The sequence below is a fragment of the Neophocaena asiaeorientalis genome, unplaced genomic scaffold (assembly GCF_003031525.2).
Source record: "Neophocaena asiaeorientalis asiaeorientalis breed wild unplaced genomic scaffold, Neophocaena_asiaeorientalis_V1.1 scaffold541, whole genome shotgun sequence".
In the NCBI taxonomy this organism is placed as follows: domain Eukaryota; kingdom Metazoa; phylum Chordata; class Mammalia; order Artiodactyla; family Phocoenidae; genus Neophocaena; species Neophocaena asiaeorientalis.
The window spans coordinates 1,692,225-1,699,857 of NW_020172450.1; positions in this window are offsets into that span (position 1 = coordinate 1,692,225).

Here is a 7,633-nt window from a genome sequence, read left to right on the forward strand (position 1 = left end):
ACATTTGTACATACCATTCCCTTTTCCTGGAATGTCCTCCCACCCCATCCTCACCCAGAAAATTCCTTCTTGTACTTTAAAATCCAGCTCAAGCACTAACTCCTCTGAGAGAAGGTGTCAGGCCTTCCCTGGCCTCCCTGGAAAGAGTTTATTACTTTCTCCTATGTGCTACCACTCACTGAACCTTGACTATACATATAGTGTGGCACTTATATAAACTAGTTTATTGAATGAGCTAGACACAGTAGGGTGTAAGCAGAAAGCAATATAGTTCTTTCACACCACTGCTTCACACCACAAGCTCTGTGGAATCATTTTTCCCCACCCCTGCATGAAATTTCAGACAGAGCTCATACCTTTTTCAGTCACTCTCAGATATTAAAAAATAGTTTTGTTTTTTAGGCATTAAAAATTCCAGTCCAGTCTAATATATCACAGCTTCAGTCTGTCACCTATTTCCAAGCTTCTCTCCTCTCCCAGCGCAGGTCTAACTCAGCCAGGAGACTTGCAGTGGGGGAAGGGTATGGAGTGTGGTTGGCTTCCCCCCTCATCCATTTTTCTCTTTTATCCCTCCTCTCCCACTCACTGTACTGCCTCAAACCCTGCCTCCAGGGTTGAAGCACAGGGAAGGACTAGAAGGAAGGACCTAAACAAGCTTTCCTTCACTGGTTCAATTTTAACCTGGCATTGGAGAGTGTTGCAGATGTCCAAATCTGATACTTTCTCCAGGGGGTTACTTGGAACTCCCCTGTCACTGGAGATCTCTCACCTGCAGTTTTCTTGGCCTGGGCAACACGTCCTCTGGCTGGCCTTGAGACTGAGCAGGACCCTGTGGGGCCTTCCTCGGTACAAAAGCCTCTCTGTGTCCTGTTTCTTGTTTGCAGGAAAAAGGTTTCAGCCTCCTAGACCTTCCCTGAGTACCAAAGGGCAAATTCAAACAGTTGCTAATCAGGGAAGGGAAGGAATGCAGTCAAGAGCAAAGGAGGAGCAGTCAAGAAGCAATAGCACAGCAATAAAGCAGAGTCCTAGTTCCTCCTCAAGGACTATACATAACAATATCTTTGAGGGAGTTCCCTGGAAGTCTAGTGGTTATGACTCCACGCTTTCACTGCCATGGCCCAGGTTCAATCCCTGGTTGGGGAGCTAAGATCCCACAAGCTGCCCGGCGTGGCCAAAAAGTATGTATATATATATTGGGTTGGCCAAAGAGTTCGTTCGTTTTTTTCCATAAGATGGCTCTAGTAGCGCTTAGTTGTCTTTAACTTCATTCGAAACAATTTTGTTAGATTGTATTGTGACAACTGTCATTTCAGCATTCATTTTTTAAAAATGTATCAAAATTGGTGAATTTTTGTGTAGCCATTTTAATATTGAAGATGAAAGAGAAAAAGCAACATTTTTGGCATATTGTGCTTTATTAAAACGCAACTGAAACACAAAAAAAAGATTTGTGCAGGGCTCCCCTGGTGGTGCAGTGGTTGAGGGTCCACCTGCCGATGCAGAGGACACGGGTTCATGCCCCGGTCTGGGGCGATCCCACGTGCCGCGGAGCGGCTGGGCCCGTGAGCCATGTCTGCTGAGCCTGCGCATCTGGAGCCTGTGCTCCGCAAAAAAAAAAAAAAAGATTTGTGATGTCTGGAGAAGGTGCTGTGACTGATCAAACATGTCAAAAGTGGTTTGCGAAGGTTCATGCTGCAGATTTCTCACTGGACGATGCTCCACCATCTGGTAGACCAGTTGAAGTTGATAGCGATCAAATCGAGACATTAATTGAGAACAATCAATGTTATACCATGCGGGAGAGAGCCAACATACTCAAAATATCCAAATCAAGCACTGAAAATCATTTGCACCAGCTTGGCTATGTTAATTGCTTTGATGTTTGGGCTCCACATATGTTAAGAGAAAAAAACCTTCTTGACCATACTTTGCATGCGATTCTCTACTTAAACGTAACAAAAACGTTCCATTTTAAAAACAAATTGTGAAAAGTGGATACTGTACAATAATGTGGAACAGAAGAGATCGTGGGGCAAGCGAAATGAACCACCACCAACCACACCAAAGGCCGGTCTTCATCCAAAGAAGGTGATGTTGTGTATATGGTGGGATTGGAAGGGAGTCCTCTATTATGATCTCCTTCCAGAAAACCAAACGATTAATTCCAACAAGTACTGCTCCCAGTTAGACCAACTGAAAGCGGCACTCAACGAAAAGCATCCAGAATTAGTCAACAGAAAACACATAATCTTCCATCAGGATAACGCAAGACTGCATGTTTCTTTGATGACCAGGCGAAAACTGTTACAGCTTGTCTGGGAAGTTTTGCTTTATCTGCCGTATTCACCAGATGTTACACCTTCAGATTTCCATTTATTTAGGTCTTTACAAAATTCTCTTAATGGAAAAAATTTCAGTTCCCTGGAAGACTGTAAAAGGCACCTGGAACAGTTCTTTGCTCAAAAAGATAAAAAGTTTTGGGAAGATGGAATTATGAAGTTGCCTGAAAAACGGCAGCAGGTAGTGGAGCAAAAGGGTGAATATGTTGTTCAATAAAGTTATTGGTGAAAATGAAAAATGTGTCTTTTATTTTTACTTAAAAAACAAAGGAATATTTTGGCCAACCCAATATATATATATCTTTGAGTTCTTCTGCAGGAACTAATGTCCCCATCCAGGTGGAGGATGGTAACTTCAGGCTGAGCACAGGATTCCTGGAGCACTGCCCTGTTACCTCACCACCAACCAATCAGAAAAAAGTGATTCATCCTGTAGCCCTCACCCCAAATTTTGCCTATAAAAACTATTTCCCCAAAAGCATTGGTGAGTTAAGGTCTTTTGAGCATGAGCCACCCATTCTCCTTGCTTGGCCCTGCAATAAACCTTTCTCTGCTCCAAACTCCAAACATTTTGGTTTGGCCCCACTGTGTGTTGGGCACGTGAACTTATTTTGGCAACAGCCTCTTTCAACTCCTCTGTCCCTGGTTTCTGTCAGTCCGTTCCTCTGTTGCAGTCACTTCACACCTCTGAGTATTCTTCTTAGGGGACATCCCTTATAAGATGACCCAACTCTAAATTCCTACCATGGGGACTATTTCTGGCCCCTCAGAAATAGACAGCTTTGCCCATATGTTGGTGGAAATACAGCTCTCTGCAAGTGCAGCCCTTTCCTCTGTTATCACAGGCTGATTTAGCCATAGCCTCTCTCACCTTAAGATTTTGTTTTCAGATGTAAGTCAGTAGCCAGTCCCTGCAAATGTCAATCCCCAGAGAATACATATCAAGCCATTGGATTGTTTCTCTTGTAGCCTCATTCCACTTAAGTGAATGGGAAGTACCTCCTCCACTCCCCCAGGAGCAGGAAAGACTCCAAGGCATTCTTAAAATTCTCTTCAAAATCATCCTTTCTACTACTTTTCTCTCAATCAATTCTCTGGCTAAGGGGCCACAAATCATGTTTTGGAAGTCATCCTTTAGCAAATTCCATAAAGATGGTGTGTCACCTTGCTTTAAATATGTGTTCCCTTTGTTTTCAACTTTGGATTCTCATCTAAAACCGAAACAGGAAAGTTCTATCTTAATATTTGTTGCATAGGACTGCATTCACTACTACACTATGAGCTCTTTGACACCAGGAAATAAGTTTAACTCACTTTTATACCCCCAGAACCTAGCATAGTATCTGGTATAGGGAAGGTGCTCAAAACTATTTGTAGACTCCAGTTCAAGATATTGACCTATGTATATGCATTGTTCACAATCCCTCCTATAGTCCACTAAAATAAAACAGCAGTACATAAAGGACTGAACCTCTAACAGGAAAAAGAATGAGTTGAAGGTGAGGGGACTGCCAACAAAAGAGGTTCCAACAAATTTCTGGGAGAAGGAAAGTGGATATGAGCAAGTTGGCAGGTGAAACAGATGGATGAAACCACAGTCTAGAATATATTATGAGGAAGCTACAGAGGAGATGGGAGCCAGCCTGCCTGGCAGAACCCTGGAGATACTCTGGGCTCTGAGTCAGCAAGTACAGAAGGGAGCAGGAATGAGAAGTGGGGATTTAAACTGGGGAATTAATTGGAGATTTGTAAAACAGAACAGCTGCATCAGTCTCCACCACCAAAATCTTCCCCAAATTCTTTGCCCAGAGTACCAGTTACTGGCATCTGCCAACAAGCAAAAAAATTAAAAACAAAACAAAAACTAGAGGGCTTTTATCTAAAAACTAATGAATGCCACAGAGAAAGTTAAGACTTCTAGTTTGGATATCAGCTTCTCAGAGAAATGCCCTTTTCACTGGGCATTTAGAGGGCTCATAGCCAGACAATCAGTTCCCAGCTTACCAACCCTGAAATAAAGCTTGCCAAGCCTGCCTTACCTCATAAAGACTTCCCTGTCAGAATTCCCAGTCAGCCATTAGAGAAGAGAGCTACCTGGAAAACAGACCTGCTTTACCTGGGAAACAGACCTGGTTTCCAAAACAACAAAAAGAAAACCCACATCAGCTACCCAGTAATTTTTCTTTAAAAACAAATGGACAGGGTAGTGACAGCACCAAAAATTGCAGAGTGGGGGACTCCACTGTTCCATCCCTTCACAAAAGCAACTATTGAGCTTGCAAAAACTGTCAGAATCAACTTTTGCAGAACTCTGGAATCTACTCAAAAACTTAAAACATACAGAGGAGGCTTGATAAAGAAAGAAGTGACTGCTACATGGTAAAAGAAAGAGATACAGCATTTTAAATTGCCTGCCTATCATCCCCCAATCTCCAGATTGGCAGTGGCTCCAAAGATGGCAGCCCACACTCCTGGAGTAGGTCGTTAGTACCAGAGGGAGCAACAAAACTTATTCTCAAAGACTTGTCCATTTCTACCTATCTGGCAGCCCTTTGAAGAACAGGCACAAAGGCTTATCTTTATTTCACATGACTCATAGTATTCTCACAACTGGGACAGCTTCTTAGGTAGTATTTACCAAAAGCAATTAAAGGCACAGGTATTGGCTGCAGCAGATTGTGGCAAGGGGCAGCAACAGGGACAAGTAATAGACCAAAACATATAGGAAGGAAGAGGTTATGAAAGGAGCTATGTGTGGATGTAACAGATTTTGAAAGCTCCCAGATATTCCAGGGAATTGAGAAGGCCATGCACATACCCAGGGCTGAATGACTAAACAGAGAAGGCCAGAGAAGACCGTAAGTTTCACTTATGGCTGACCTTCAGGCTCTGTATAAGCATGAAGTGAAAGCTGAGGCAGAGTTGTAAACAATGTGGCTAATGTTTCAAAGAGTGCCCAAGACAAAGCTAATATGTCAAGAATGGCAGCAGATTTTTTTTCCTTCTCTGGCCCCAGGCATTTAAGAAGACTGTCAACACACTAGCTTACCACCAAGCTCATAGATTGTAGACTTCATTGGCCACACAAAACAAAGAATAGAATCTGTACAAAAATAGTTTAGAAAAGTCACTAAACAACCAAACAACTATAACCCAAAGCAAGTAGCAACAAAAAGCCATGGGAAGGGGGGAGAATCTGATCTCCAGATGTACCACATTAATATTCAAAATGTCCAGTTATCAACAAAATATTTCAAGGCATGCAAAGAAACTAAGTATGGCCCATTCCCAGGAAAAGATGATATCAATAGAAATTCTCCCTGAGAAAGCCTAGACGTTGGACTTAACTAAACAATGACTTTAAATCAATGTCATAAATATGCTCAAAGAGCTAAAGAAAATCATGGACAGAGAGCTAAAGGAAACTAAGAGAATACTGTGTCAAATAGAGAATATCCAATAAAGCAAAATAAATTATAAAAAAGAAACAGGGAGGGTGGCAGGGAGACGCAAGAGGGAGGAGATATGGGGATGTATGTATATGTATAGCTGATTCACTTTGTTATACAGCAGAAACTAACACACCACTGTAAAGCAATTATACTCCAATAAAAATGTTTGAAAAAACAAACAAACAAAAAAAGAAACAGATAGAAATTCTGGAATACAATACCTAAAACAAAAAATTCACTAGAGCAGTTCAACAGATTTCAGCAGGCAGGAAAAATGGTTGAGAGAACTTAAAGATAGGTTCTAAGGAGCAGAAAAAGAAGAATGAACAGAGCCTAAGGGACATGTAGGATACCATCAAGCATGCCAACATAGGCATAATGGAAGTCCCAGAAAGAAAGAGAGAGAAATAAGCAGAAAGAATATTTGAAGAAATAATGGCCCCCAAATTCCAAAATTGGATGAAATATATGAATCTAAACATCCAAGAAGCTCAACAAACACTAAGTAGGATAAACTCAGAGACTCACACCAAAACATATTATAATCAAATTGTTGAAAGATAGAGAATCTTGAAATAAGAAAGAGAGAAGTGACTCATTATGTATAAGGGATTCTCATAAGATCAACAGCCAATTTCTCTTAAAACCTTGTAGGCCAGAAGGCAGGACTATAAAATATTTAGAGTGCTGAAAGAGAAAAATTTGTTAACCAAGAACTCTATATATTTGGCAAAACTATCCTTCAACAGTGAAGAAGAAATTAAGACATTTACAAATAAACAAAACCTGAAGGAGTTCATTGCTAGTGCACCTGTCCTCTAGGAAATACTAAAAGGAGTCCTGCAGGCTGAAATTAAAGCACACTAGACAGTAAAAGCCCTATAAAGAAATAAAGAACACCAGTAAATGTTCTTTACATACAGAGGTAAATATAAAATCCAGTATTTTGCATTTGTAACTCCTCCTTTTTTCTTATATGATTTAAAAGACAAATGAATAAAATAATTATAAATCTATGTTAATGTGCATGCAATGTATAAGATGTAATTTGTGCCAATATCAACATAAAGGGAAAAGGACAGAGCTGTATGAGATGGGAGTTTTATATACAACTTTTGCATACTAGTGAAGACAAGTTAGTATTAATTCAATTTCTTTGTTATGCATTTAGCATGTCAGTTGTAATCCTCAGGATAACCACTAAGAAAATAACTAAAAACATAGGGAAAATAAGTGGGAAAGGAATTAAAATGGTACACTGAAATAAATCAATGAGACATAAAAGAAAGCAGTAATAGAGGAATTGAGGAGGAAAAAGATATATGGCATAGAAAACAAAATGGCAGAAGTCCTTCCTTATCAATAATTATATTAAATGTAAAGAAATTTAACTTTGCAATTAAAAAACAGAGATTGGCAGAATGGATAGAAACACATGGCCAAACTATATGAAGTCTGTAAGAGACTTACTTTAGATCCAAAGACACAATTTGTAATTGAAAGGATGGGAAAAGACATTCCATACAAATAGTAACCAAAAGAGAGCTGGGTTGGCTATATAAGTATCAGACAAAATAGTCTCTAAGTCAAAATTTTATGAGACAAAGAAGGACTTTATATGTTGATAAAAGAGTCAACCCATCAAGAATATATAGTTGTAAACATATCATACCTAACATCAGAGCCCCAAAATATATAAAGCAAAAGTTGACAGGAATGAAATGAGAAATAGTACTACAATAATAGTTGCAATCTTCAGTACTCCCCTTTTAATTACGAATAGACAAAAGATCAATAAGGAAATGAGGACACTATAAACCAACTAGACCTAGCAGATGTATA